Here is a 13,043-nt window from a genome sequence, read left to right on the forward strand (position 1 = left end):
CAGCACTCCAAGGGACACGGATCAGTGAGTAAAGGTCCCCACTGCACCTTGGGAAGATCTAAGTGACACAAAGTGTTGGAGATTCAGAAACTCAGGCTTCACAGGTAAAACAGAGAGACAGAGTAGATAGAGCTGGAGCCCAGTTGACTGAGATGCTGCCTGGCACATCTGTGAGGTGGCTGAATTCTGATGGGGGACAAAGAAATAATTGGCAGGCCAGGCATGGTGGCGCACGCCTTTAATCCCAGCACTCGGGAGGCAGAGGCAGGCGGATTTCTGAGTTCGAGGCCAGCCTGGTCTACAAAGTGAGTTCCAGGGCAGCCAGGGCTATACAGAGGAACCCTGTCTCGAAAAAAAAAAAAAAAAAAAAAGAAAAGAAAAGAAAGAAAGAAGGAAGGAAGGAAGGAAGGAAGGAAGGAAGGAAGGAAGGAAGGAAGGAAGGAAGAAGAAAGGAAGGAAGGAAGAAAGAAAGAAAGAAAGAAAGAAAGAAAGAAAGAAAGAAAGAAAGAAAGAAAGAAAGAAAGAAAGAATTGGCAGATAAATGACAAAGCCGGGATTTGAAAGCAGTGAGGCTAATTGGCAAGTCCTGAGGACTGGACAGAGCAATGGCAGTAAAGTCCCTTGTGTGGCTAGGACCCCCAGAGGAAGTATGCTTCAGAGAGAACTAGCTGAGGCCAGCACAGAACACTGGGGCTCCCTAACAGAACATCCTGCAGAGGGGAGAAATAGAAGCAGTAGCAGGAGGCCTGACCCGGGTGGGACTTCACTGGGGAGATCAGATGTGGGGAGAGCCCCCTTTATTGGGGCACTAGCTGGTGAAGAGTCTCAAGCCTGGATTGTTCCAGTCCTGTGAGCTTCTCACCATGAAGGGAATGAGAATAAGACACTTTTTGAAGAGTCACTGAAGACATTTCTGCTGAAAAAATGTGATTTCCCCTCAGGGGTTGGCTTCACAAGTGAAGAGCCATTGCCTTTTTTTTTTTTTTTAAATATGGAACGCTTCACGAATTTGCGTGTCATCCTTGCGCAGGGGCCATGCTAATCTTCTCTATATTGTTCCAATTTTAGTATATGTGCTGCCGAGCACAGAGCCATTGCCTTTAATGTAACTAAGCAGAGCTCCCTGTTAAAAGAGGTAGGGAGAGGGGCGGGGAATGTGTGTACCATGAGACTGCTATGGTTTGTACCTACATCTCCTCTGAGTGCCCACAGCCTGGGAGTTCTCATGGCCACATTCAGTGCATAGGGCACCATCCTAGAGTGGTCCACCCCACCCCACTCTTACTCTTTAAAATCTCAGCTCCCCTCTTGACAGGCCTGGCTCTTGACTTAACCCTCACTATAGCCACCCCCAGCAATGGCAGGTTCCCAGAACACTGTGTGTGTTTGGATCCTGGCCAGGTGATACTAGGTGACCACGGTGATAATGGGCAAAGGCCAGGAACAGAACATGTCCCCTTTCTGGGGAGCAGAAGCCATCAACCTGTCTGAGTTAGGTGAGGGCTACCAACTATTCAGGCAAGGGTTCCCAGTAACCATAGCGATCCCATTGGAAACACTGCCATCCCATCCTGTGCCCTCACCCATGGAACCCCAAGGACCGTGATGACCACACACACTCTAGGGCAATGAGCAGGTTTATACCAGGGTTTGCGTTTAACTGAGGGGGACAGAGGTAGCAGTGGGGTATATTGGAGGAAACGAGACGGGATGCCCATCTGGATATTATTCTCATCCTTCCCGGCCAGGGTCCCAGTCAGGCAATGACATCGGTGGACTGGGAAATGCTGATAGAGAACGGAGCTGAGGAAGCGGGGCAGTGAGAACACTCCACAGGGCTTGGGGCAGAAGCTGTTGCTCCTGGTAGGCCTTCAGAGCTAAAGGCACATGCAGGGGAATCCCGTGGGTGGATCTGTGGGTTTCTAGGCACTTGGGAAGAGAAAGAGGAGGCTGAAGCCCAAGCAAACACAACAGGATCCTCCGGGGGTCTTGATTTCACTGGGAGCAAGGGGAGTGAGCACCCTTTGGGGACTGAGTGGCCTCCAATCTGCTCTATTCTGGTACCTTTTATTTTAATTAATTATTAATTAATTGCCCAGGAAGCAAGCTAGGGGACCCCAGGCTTCCTGCCAGCTGCAGCCTTTTCCTGTAGAAGCCCTGGAGGCACTGGGCCCCAGATCTGGAGTGTGGCCGGCTCCTCCCGGATGTATTTGTAGAAGTGCTTGCCAGCACGCCCCATTTGGAAATGTCTTAAGATAGGAAATACAGTTGTCCCCGAAGAGCAGGATAGGTGACAGGGGAGGCTGCAAAACAAAATCATTTCCTCTGAGGATGCCAAGTTGGGGGAGGGGAGGGGTCCTGCCGGTACGGCCTTTGCACATCCTGCAGTAATGACTCAACTTGAATTTCCCTCCTGGCTCTTAAGTGGTTTCCATGCAAAAGGCCAGTGCCTGAAGGAGTCACATCTGCAGGTCCAGGGAGAGCCAGGCAGCATAGCCAGCCTCCCGCTCCACTGCCATACCCCTCCATTTGGCACCTGGGCCCAGCTCTGCTTCCCACGGTGAATCATGATGAAAACTTGAGAAAGGGTTTATTGGGGTCACTGTTAGGGAGGTCAGTGCATCGTGGAGGGGTACTCCCGAGGCACCAGATCCCATTGCATTTGCAGTCAAGCAGAGAGGTGGATGCTAGCACTCAGCTCTCCTTGTCCTTTTGATTCAGTGCAGGACCCCAGCCAGGGAATAGTGCTGCCCACAGTGTGGGTGCATCTTCCCACCTCAACAATCCCATCTAGAAACTCTCTCTCAGGCATACTCACACAGAAGTCTCTCTCCTACATTCTAGACTCTGTCAAATTGACAAAATAACCACCATTTGGGGTATGTGTCATATGACCTTTTAAACATTTTTTTAAAAGATTTTTTAAATGTTATATGTATGGGACTGGAGAGATGGCCCATCACTTAGAGCACTGGTTGCTCTTCCAGAGGACCCAGGTTCTATTATCAGCAGCCACATGGCAGCTCACAACTGTCTGTAACTCCAGTTCCAGAGAATCCGACACCATCATGCAGACATAAAGACATATATGTACAAAACCCCAATGCACATGAAATGGAAATAAATCTAAATTTCTGTGTGTGTGTGTGCGCGTGTGTGCGCGTGTGTGTGCGTGTGTGTGCATGTGTGCACGCGTGTGTGTGCGCGCATGTGTGCGTGTGTGTGTGTGTGTGTGTGTGTGCGTGTGTGTGCGTGTGTGTGTGTGTGTGTGTGTGCAGGTCCCTGGGGAGGCTAGAAGAGGGTTACTTGCAGTAACTGTGAGCTGCCCCATGTGGGTAATGAGAACTGAACTTGGGTCCTTCTGGAACACAAGCTCCTTTCACTGCAAAGCCATTGTCTCTAGCCCCTACTTGAACCCTCTTTTAAACATGAAATTCAGTGGCACTAAGTATGTGCCACTGTGTGGCATCTCCACTGTACTGCTCCAAAGCTTCGTTACTGCTCTGCTGACACCCTGTGCCCCTTGACTGCTAATCTGGACAGCTGCTGGCGACCTTTGCTCTAGTTGCTGACTGTGAAGTTGCCTCATCCCATGGGCTTGTCCAGTCCTGACCTTTTGTGTCTAGCTCATTTCACTTACCATGTGGTGTTCAAGGTTGATCTCCCAGGTAGCATGCTAGCATGCCCCTCTTTCTTGTGGCTGAGTAATAATCCGGTTTGCTCGAACACACCACATTCTGCCCATCTGTCCCTTTGATACTGCAGACACTGGCTCGCTCCCTGCTGTTTAGCATGCATTATGCAGTTGTGAACACTGTTCGACTATGTAAGGAGTTACAATGCCTCCCCCATCATTGTAAACAAATATTTATTTAGTGTGCATGTCTGTGTGTCCATATATAGGTCAGAAGACATCTCCAAGGAGTTGATTCTCTTTTTTCACCTTAGGGATCCTGAGGATCGAACTCAAGACACACTTGACAGCAAGCCCCTTTACCCACTGAGTCACCTTGTAGGCCCCTCCTGTATCTTTGATTTGCATTTCCCTGTTGCTGCTCCACCTCTTTCTGGGTGTGAAGGGACCATCAGCAGCCACTCTCCAAGACCTTACCTGCTTTCCAGTTGGGTCCTATTATTTATTTACTTACTTACTTACTTGTGTGTTTCTTTTGTTTTTTCAAGACAGGGTTTCTCTGTCTAGCCCTAGCTGTCCTGGAACTCACGCTATAGACCAGGCTGGCCTAAAATTCAGAGATCCTCTTGCCTCTGCCTCTCCAGTGACAAGATTAAAGATGTGTGAGCCATCACTTCCCAGTGGTCCATATTTTCATTATTGTTGTTGCCTTATGGAAGTTGTTAGCATTCCTTCTAGGCTCCACCCCACAGTTACCTGGCAACAGTCAGGTATGCCTGACAGCATAAAGGGGCTGCTTGCCCCCTCCTCACTCCTACTCTTTTACGTCTTTGTTCCTTCTCTTCCCTTTCTCTCCACGTGTTCATGGCTAGACTCTACTCCTCTAGACCTTTCTCTCTCTCTCTCTCTCTCTCTCTCTCTCTCTCTCTCTGCCTTTCTCTGTCTCTACTCCCTTCTCAACCCCCCCCCACCTAAATAAACTCTATTCCATAGTATACCTTTCATATACCTGGGGGGGGGAGGGATGGCTCAGCATGGGCCCACTGAGGCACTCCTTTCCACCTCACCATACCAACCTTCTACCAAACATATTCCTTGTTCTTTTTTTTTTTTTTTAATAAAACACATCAGAAGTTATTTACATACTCTGGACACTGTCCCCTGTTCTGGTATTTAATTTGTACCTGCACATGCATTTATAGCTGCAACAGGAAGTCAGATTTTTGGGGAGTGGACTAGAAGGCTTCTTAGCCCCTTTCTGTTTCTAGTGTTACTTGAGGGACCCCCCAGGGTATCTCACAATCAGTGTTCAGGTTCTTTGTATTTCAGGCAAACCAACAAGAACAGAGTAGAATCTAAAATGCAGATTTATTAGAGGTGGGCATAGAATCAGAGAACGCAGTCCACAGAATGAGAGTGGACTCGAGTGGACAAGTGACTCAAGAGCCCCAGTCTGGGGTCCGGAGTCTGAAGGGTGGACCCTTCTTTGGCTGTTGGAGGTGATGGATTTTCATTGTTTCCGGGAGGAGGGTATTTAATCATTGTAGTGGCCTAGGGTAGTCTGAGTGACAGGTCGTTTGGGAGTCATTGAGTTAACTTTTTTTTTTTCGAGACAGGGTTTCTCTGTATAGCCTTGGCTGTCCTGGAACTCACTTTGTAGACCAGGCTGGCCTCGAACTCAGAAATCTGCCTGCCTCTGTCTCCCAAGTGCTGGGATCAAAGACATGCACCACCACCACCCGGCTTTGAGTTAACATTTTTATGCCTCATAGCCATGTGTTGCTAGTTCTCTCTTCCTGCCTCACAGGGAAGATAAATTCCCTCAATTAATGGGGTGGCTTGAAGACTAACCTGGGAATAGAAGGGGCAATGTCAGAGTCAAGCCCACCCAACTCTTCTGCATCTATAGTGAGCAATGTCTGCAGTGCAGTATCTGGATGGATTGGTCCTGGTCGGTTGTATGTAAATCTGAATTCTTCTCTATCATATATCATGCTAACAGCAACTGGACCTTTACAGAGACAGTCAAATCAAGATTCTGTGATTAAGATGAACTACAACCCCATGTGCCTGGTATCACAAAGGAAGTAAAATTTGAATCCAGATACACACACACACACACACACACACACACACACACGGAGGATACCATATAGATGGTAGCAGAAACCAGAACAAGTAATCCATAAGCTTGAGTCATCGCATCACACCCGGAGAGAGCTGGGACAGACCCTTCCTGCTGGTCCCATATAGATGGTAGCAGAAACCAGAACAAGAAATCCATAAGCTTGAGTCATCACATCACACCCGGAGAGAGCTGGAGCAGATCCTTCCTGCTGGTCCGAGAAAGTGCCTGCCCTGCCACATCAGAGTCTGGCTTCTAGCACCATAATAAGCTGGTGTCCAAGCCATCCATTGTTAGAGACCCATTACAGCAGTGACAGTGAGCCCACCAGCATTCTAGAGACCCTAATCAGAGCACTCTACCCTGTCCACACCCTTACAGGTTCCTGTGGCATTTGTTGCTGCCCCGCTTTGATCCCTCAAGGGTCAAGGGCAAAGAAAGGACTGGTCCTGTGAAGCTGAAGTTCCACCCTGTAAATCGGGCTGAAAAAGAATGTTCTAGAGAGGAGAAATCCAAGGGAGCGAGGCTGTGGGAGCCCAAAGGCCCCTGAGGAGTCCAACAAGACTTACTTGCTGGTTCATAGAAGGGTTGTATCCCGAGGGACTCAGTGTTCATGGTTTGCAGACGTGGCCTGCTGCCTGCCATGCCTCTCTTTCAGGGCCTGAAAGCGAGGTGGGATTATTGCTTCCTTGATGGCAAGGGTTAGGTTTCCTTCCTGTGACCAGCTCCCCTGGCCTAGGGGCTCCCTCCCTGGAAAAAAAGCTTCAGACACGTGTATCCTGGCCATCTGGGGCGAGCGTATTTCCTCTTGATTGTTTAAAGGAAAGTTCACGGGTAAATATGGAAAAAGCCAGCAGAGCCTGGGCAGGTCACCTGAAAGTGGAGCCCACCTGAGAGTCTGATGGCCCTGCTGCATCCCTAGCAGGCCCCAGCCCTTCATGCTTGGGGGCAACCTCATAGCAGTGACTAGAGTTTCTAGTTTCCACACCCCACCTTTGCAGCAGGAGAGTCCAGAGAGCTATGGGGTCTGGTAGGACAAAAGGGAGTTTTCATTCCAGGTATGGCGCCTGAAACAATGTGTGCTTTTGTGTGCCTCCAGGGTTATGAGCGTTGTAGAACCGACAGGGCCAGAATGGGACCTATGCAGAGTGGAGCTCCCATGGAGAAATGACCTATGACTTGGTGTTTAAGAGCAGTGACCTGCCGGGCAGTGGTGGCACATGCCTTTAATCCCAGCACTTGGGAAACAGAGGCAGGCGGATCTCTGAGTTCGAGGCCAGCCTGGTCTACAGAGTGAGTTCCAGGACAGCCACGGACATACAGAGAAACCCTGTCTCAAGGAGACAAGCCTTGAGCTGTTCCTGATGGCATCAGCCACCCTTCCACTGCCCCCTCACAGCCTCACCTTCTCTATGGGTTTCTGTCCTTCAAGGTCCAACACGTGAACACCTTGGAGATCACAAAGGCCTATTTGCCAACTGTCACTATCCCTTGGACTTAGAGTGACACTGGAATGGGAAACCACTCCTTAGGTCTTTCGGCTCCTTCCAGCCGAGCACGAAGCAGGCTGTGTCTTGTGACCGTGAAGGAGTCTTAAGAGCACCCTGGAGACCAAGCTGAAGAACTAGCAAGACTGGGATATACAGGTGACAAGAGCCTATGCACAGATCTCCTCAAACAGCAGGTTTGGGGACAGAGGCCCTCACGGGTGGAGATTCTGAGAGTCATGTGATAGAGCCTCACAGGCTAGTCTGCATTAGGACAGACAGTCAGCTTCTGCCAGCTGCCTGCCATACACCCGTGCTTCCTTGTGTGTCCTATGTCACAAAGCTTACACCCTGGCTCTCCTCCCATCTGCCAACACACCCTGAGCAAAGACTGCCTCCAATCTTTGTTGTGTTCAAGGAGACCTGAGCCAAAATGAACCATCCCACATCTGGAAGCTGGTATTCCTAAAGAAGTGAGCATCCTGCCAGACACTGGCGGTGCACGCCTTTGACCCTAGCACTCAGGAGGCAGAAGCAAGAGGATCTCTGTGAGTTCAAGGCCAGCCTGGTCTACAGAGCTAGTTTCTGGACAGCCAGGGCTACACAGAGAAACCCTGTGTACATGTGAGCTACCCACATGGCAGGTCACAACCATCTGAAACTCCAGTTGTAGGGGGACCCTAAGGACCCCTTCTGTCTTCCATGAGCACCATGCACTCACATGGTCCGTAGACATACATGCCAGCAGAACACCCCTACATATAAAATAAATCTTTAGTAGGATATAAAGATCCTTTCTGATATCTCCTTTCTTCCCAATGATTGAAACTTCAAGATCATGGGTCAAGGTCATAGATAGTGCCAGCAGCTGTACTGGGGCAGGACAAGAGCTGGGGGAGTACAGCCAGAACTGAGAGGCTATAGACTAAATAGCCGCCTCCTCTTCCCTCCTTCCTTCACTGTATGGCAAGGTCTCCTTGGCTCTGGGCTAGATTTGAACTTGCTATAGAGCTAAGAATGACCTTGAACTTCTGTCGCTCCTGCCTTCACATCTTTTTTTTGGGAGGGGGGGTTTGTTTGTTTGTTTTCTTTTCTTTTTTGTTGTTGTTTTTTTTTGTTTTTTTTGTTTGTTTTGTTTTTTTGAGACAGGGTTTCTCTGTATAGCCCTGGCTGTCCTGGAACTCACTCTGTAGACCAGGCTGGCCTCGAACTCAGAGATCCACCTGCCTCTGCCTCCCGAGTGCTGGGATTAAAGGCATGCACCACCACTGCCTGGCATTGCCTTCACATCTTAAGAGCTGCAAAATAAGTCTTCTGCCATCATGCCTGTTTTTTATTTATTTATTTATTTATTTATTTATTTATTTTGTATGTGGTGCTGAGAGTTAAACCCAGCTTCAGGCTTGCTACACAAGCCCTCTACCAACTGAACTATATCCCTCAACCCAGTCCTAATCTCTCTCTCTGTCTCTCTCTCTCTCTCTCTCTCTCTCTGTCTCTCTCTCTCGGTTTTTTGAGACAGGGTTTCTCTGTATAGCCCTGGCTGTCCTGGAACTCACTTTGTAGACCAGGCTGGCCTCAAACTCAGAAATCCACCTGCCTCTGCCTCCCGAGTGCTGGGATAATCTCTTGAACACAAGATGACACTACTCGGTGATTTTCTGCCTGGAGACAGCCAGACCTAACCACTGTGGCTGGTTTTCTTTGGAGACAGTGCCTAGTGTTTCCTTTCCCTCCCTGTAGCATATAGCATATAGTCAGGGCTTTGGTTTGATTTAATGTATGCTTGTAAAATCTGAAGCATGACACAATTTGCATGACTTCCTGCTATCTCCAACAATCCTTCCTTTTTCCTCCTGAAAATTGCCTTGAGACAGACAGTTCCTGACAGAGTCCCTTGGAGGGATGCAGAGCTCATTTCTGACCTAGTCCCTGCTGGTCAGGCTAAGCCCAAATGACCTCACTTCTTAGATCTAATCTTCCAGATGGAAAGGCCTGAGTGGGGGAGAGGGGCTGCATGGAGCACTGGCTACGTGTCGAAGGATCATTTGAGTGAGGCCCACACGTCAGGCTGGAGAGGGGGCAAAGAAAGGCTTCCTGGAAGGAAGGGCTGAGGTCAAGACAGAAGCACAGCCCACAGTGGACTGAACCTCCACACATGGGGTGACTGCAGCATACGGTCCTGAAGTCCCTGAAGGCTGGAGGATGCCTGGGGCAGCCGACACTTGCTCTTGTGCAAGGCATTTACAGTGACAGGAATAAACAGGCCACTATCTATCAGGGCCATAGGGTCTAATCTAGAGGTGAAATACCTGGAGGATGTTTTTTTCCACTAGCTAGAATCCCACCCTGGCTGGAGCTCTTTCTCCGGATGCTGGCGAGAGGTGAGGAAGTTGGGATGCTATGGATTTTTCTATGTACATATCAGTATTGATCATATTTTTTATTATTTTTTATATGACTATACTGAGCTGACTTCAGACACACCAGAAGACGGCATCAAATCCCATTACAGATGGTTGTGAACCACCCTGTGGTTGCTGGGAATTGAACTCAGGACCTCTGCAAGTCTAGTCAAATGCTCTTAACTGCTGAGCCAGCTCTCTTGTTCATATTTTTTATAAGTTTATTTGCTATTCCTTCCACTTAGAATCGTGTAGACTTTCCAGTAACAAGGAAAATGTGACTCCTAGAGCCCATCCACTGTCTTCTCTGAGAATGGGACTTGACAACCTTGTGGTTCATCAGACAAAATATTACTGGAAAGAAAGTCCAGTCACTTCAGGTCACTAGAGCAAAATGTTCCCATCAAAACAGGCGTGAGATGGCTCTTTCCTTTGAACACAAGACTGTCCCAGCTCCCAACATGTCCCCCTTGTCATGTGACCAGGAGCCAAGCTCACTCCTGGTTTTCTTTCTTATGAAACTGAGACCAAGTGGTAGGGTGTGGGCTTGGGAATTGGGTGATGGTGGCAGCCCATGAAGACCCATCGGTGCCTGGGAGAAGCAGTGGGGGGTGGGGGAGTTGTGAGGGCAGGGCTGGAGATGATCTTACTTCTCTGAGTTTCTCTTATAGCTCCCTCATAAGAAGAGCCTCAGAGCTCTGGGGTTACTTCCTGGTGAGGAAGATCCAGATCCAGGTTTAGGTGGGGAGGGGAGTGTACCTTCTGCCATGCCATGAATCTTGGGGACTTGACTTCAGCAAACAGGTTCCCCAGGCAAAGCACACCAGTGGAATGTATGAACACATTCAGAAAGAAGGTAACCATTAAACAAGCTGGTTTGTGATTAGAGAGGGCAAGAGGTCCCAACATTCATATAAGGCCAGGGGTCTGGGTTTACCTACCAGGCATTGGCTGTGTAAAGTCTCATAGCTCAGCTGAGGTGAGCAAGAAGTGACACCAAGTTTTCATCCCAGGAGCTGGCATGTGACTGGGAAACAAACACATATGGAAGACGTACAGAGGCCCCAAGAGACAGAGAAAGCCACTCCAGGGACACAACTGTCGTAGAGGGAATACTTCCTGCAGGGAACTGGGCCTGAGCTGAGCTGTAACACACAAGCAGGGCTTGAGAAGGTGGAGAACATTCCAGAGGGGAATAGTGGAATAAGCAAAGCTCAGAGGCAGGCATTTGCAAGGCATGTTGGGAGGAGGGGGAGATGGCCAGGAGTAGCCTGCCCAGAGCAGAAAAGCTTGTTGCACAGCCTGGAGGGAGATCTGTGGAACACAAAATTAAATACAGTTTAGCCTTTAAAAAGATGGAGATTCAGACACATACCATGGCTTCCCTTTGAAGACATTAGGCAAGGTGAAATAAGGTACACAAAAGGACAAAGAGGTACCTGAGGTCTCTAGAGTGGCCAGATGCATAAAGCCAGGAAGCTAAGTAGCAGTTGTCAGGGGTGGTGGGAGGAGGGATGAGGAATTGGTATTGAATAGGTTTAGAGTGTGAGATGAGGAGAGAAAGTTCTGGAAATGGGTGTTGACCATGGCTGCATGACAATGAACTACACACTCACACACAGTGGGGGCCATATAGGCTGTGATTGAAGCAGAGGGGCCATGGGTTTGAGGCCCTGTAGTGATAAGTTTCATGTGGCACATATATTTGCTGAAAGGCTAAGTGCCACATACTGAGGACTTTGCACAGCAGGCCTTCTCAACATCTAATGTTTCCCAATAGCTGCTGTTTCATCAGCCACAGCTTTGCAGGTCTAGGAATCTGGGCAGGGCTCAGCAGGGATTCTTTGGTGCCAAGTGTTGTTGGCTTGTGTCCTGGCTGGTTTTTACCTCAACTTGATACAAGCCAGAGTCATCAAAGAGGAAGTCCTCTTAATTGAGAAAATGCCTCCGTAAGGTAGTAGACAGCTGTAGGGCATTTTCTTCATTAGTGATGGGGCAGTCAGGGCCCAGCTCATTTCGGGTGATTCCATCCCTGGGTTGGTGGTCCTGGGTTCTATAAGAATGCAGGCTGAGTAAGCCGTGGGAAGCAAGCCAGTAAGCAGCACGCCTCTATGGCCTCTGCATCAGCTCCTGCCTCCGGGGTCCTACCCTGTGCGAGCTCCTGCATCACTGCTTTTGATGATTAACTCTGATGTGGAAGTGGAAGCTGAATAAACCCTTTCCTCCCCAAGTTGCTTTGGTCATGGTGTTTCATCACAGCGATGGTAACCCTGACTAAGACAGGTGGGGTTGCTATCATATGTAGCCTGGGGCACCCAAGATGCTCTGCTCACGGAAACTCAGATTGCAGGGGTGTACAAAGACTAGCACCTGTCTCTGCTAACTGGCTGGCTGGATCCAAGAATGAATTCCCCCTAGTGACTAATGCAGACCTCGACTATCTCAGAGCCAGATTTTTATAATACCATATAATATTAGCCCACCGCCTTCTACTACTCCACACAACCTCGGGTTCAAAGTGAAGTGAGAAACTACCCCCTAAGGAGAGAGGTCAAATCAGTTTGCCAAAAAAAAAAAAAAAAAAAAAAAAAAAAAAAAAAAAAGCAGATGTGGAGAGAAGGCCCAGGCCTGGGTTTGGTTCCCAGAGCCCACATGGATGGTTCACAACTGCCTGGAACTCCAGTTCCAGGAAATCTCACTTCCTCTTCTGAGCTCTGTAGATACTGCACATGTGTGCGCACTTATGTACAATCAGACACACTCACTAAATTAATTTTTTTTAAAGTAAGGGAAATAGAGATTATTATGGGTCAGAAAACAATGTTCTTGGAGCAATATTTATGTGTGTTTCTTTATTGCAAACTATGCACACAAGTTCTTTTTCTCATGTCTGTTTATGAAATTCACACCAAATGGGGAGACATGTAAGGGTGAGTAGTAATACCTTGTAATCATTCCAGTGTGTGTCTTCATTAATGGCACAAAACGTTCACCCTCAGACACCAACAGTGATGTGTTAGTGGCGGGACACTACCACAGGGGACATTACCTTCCTTAGAGAGACACCCCACCTTGGTGTTGCTTAAAGAGCTGAAGGTAAGCTTTTAAGTTGTTGATTTACTTCAGATTTGGTTTGGAAAATACCTAGCCAAAGATACAGACAAGGGAAGTGGCAAGGGCTTGGTTGTTCACCGGGTTGAACTTCTTTTTAAATCCATCAGTTGTTTTCCTCTAAAAACTTGATGAGTTAACTTTCCATTGGCCTCATTATGAGTCTTTTCACTTTTGCAAATTGACCAGGGAGGTTTGGGTCTCTGCCTCTGTCTGTCTCTGTGTCTCTCTGATTCTCTCTGTCTCTCTGCTGTCTCTCTGTCTTTCTGCCTCTCTCTTTC

The 13,043-nt window shown here is 48.5% G+C and overlaps 1 non-coding gene across 1 annotated transcript; it reads right to left on the reverse strand.

The window, feature by feature from the left end:
• Window positions 1–985: 985 nt before the first annotated feature.
• On the reverse strand, window positions 986–1,087 carry LOC115032906. The gene has a single exon (XR_003838553.1). It is a non-coding gene; the product is annotated as a U6 spliceosomal RNA (small nuclear RNA).
• Between the last annotated feature and the right edge of the window lie 11,956 nt (window positions 1,088–13,043).

Source organism: Mus caroli, chromosome 12, assembly GCF_900094665.2.
Source record: "Mus caroli chromosome 12, CAROLI_EIJ_v1.1, whole genome shotgun sequence".
Classification (NCBI taxonomy): Eukaryota; Metazoa; Chordata; class Mammalia; order Rodentia; family Muridae; genus Mus; species Mus caroli.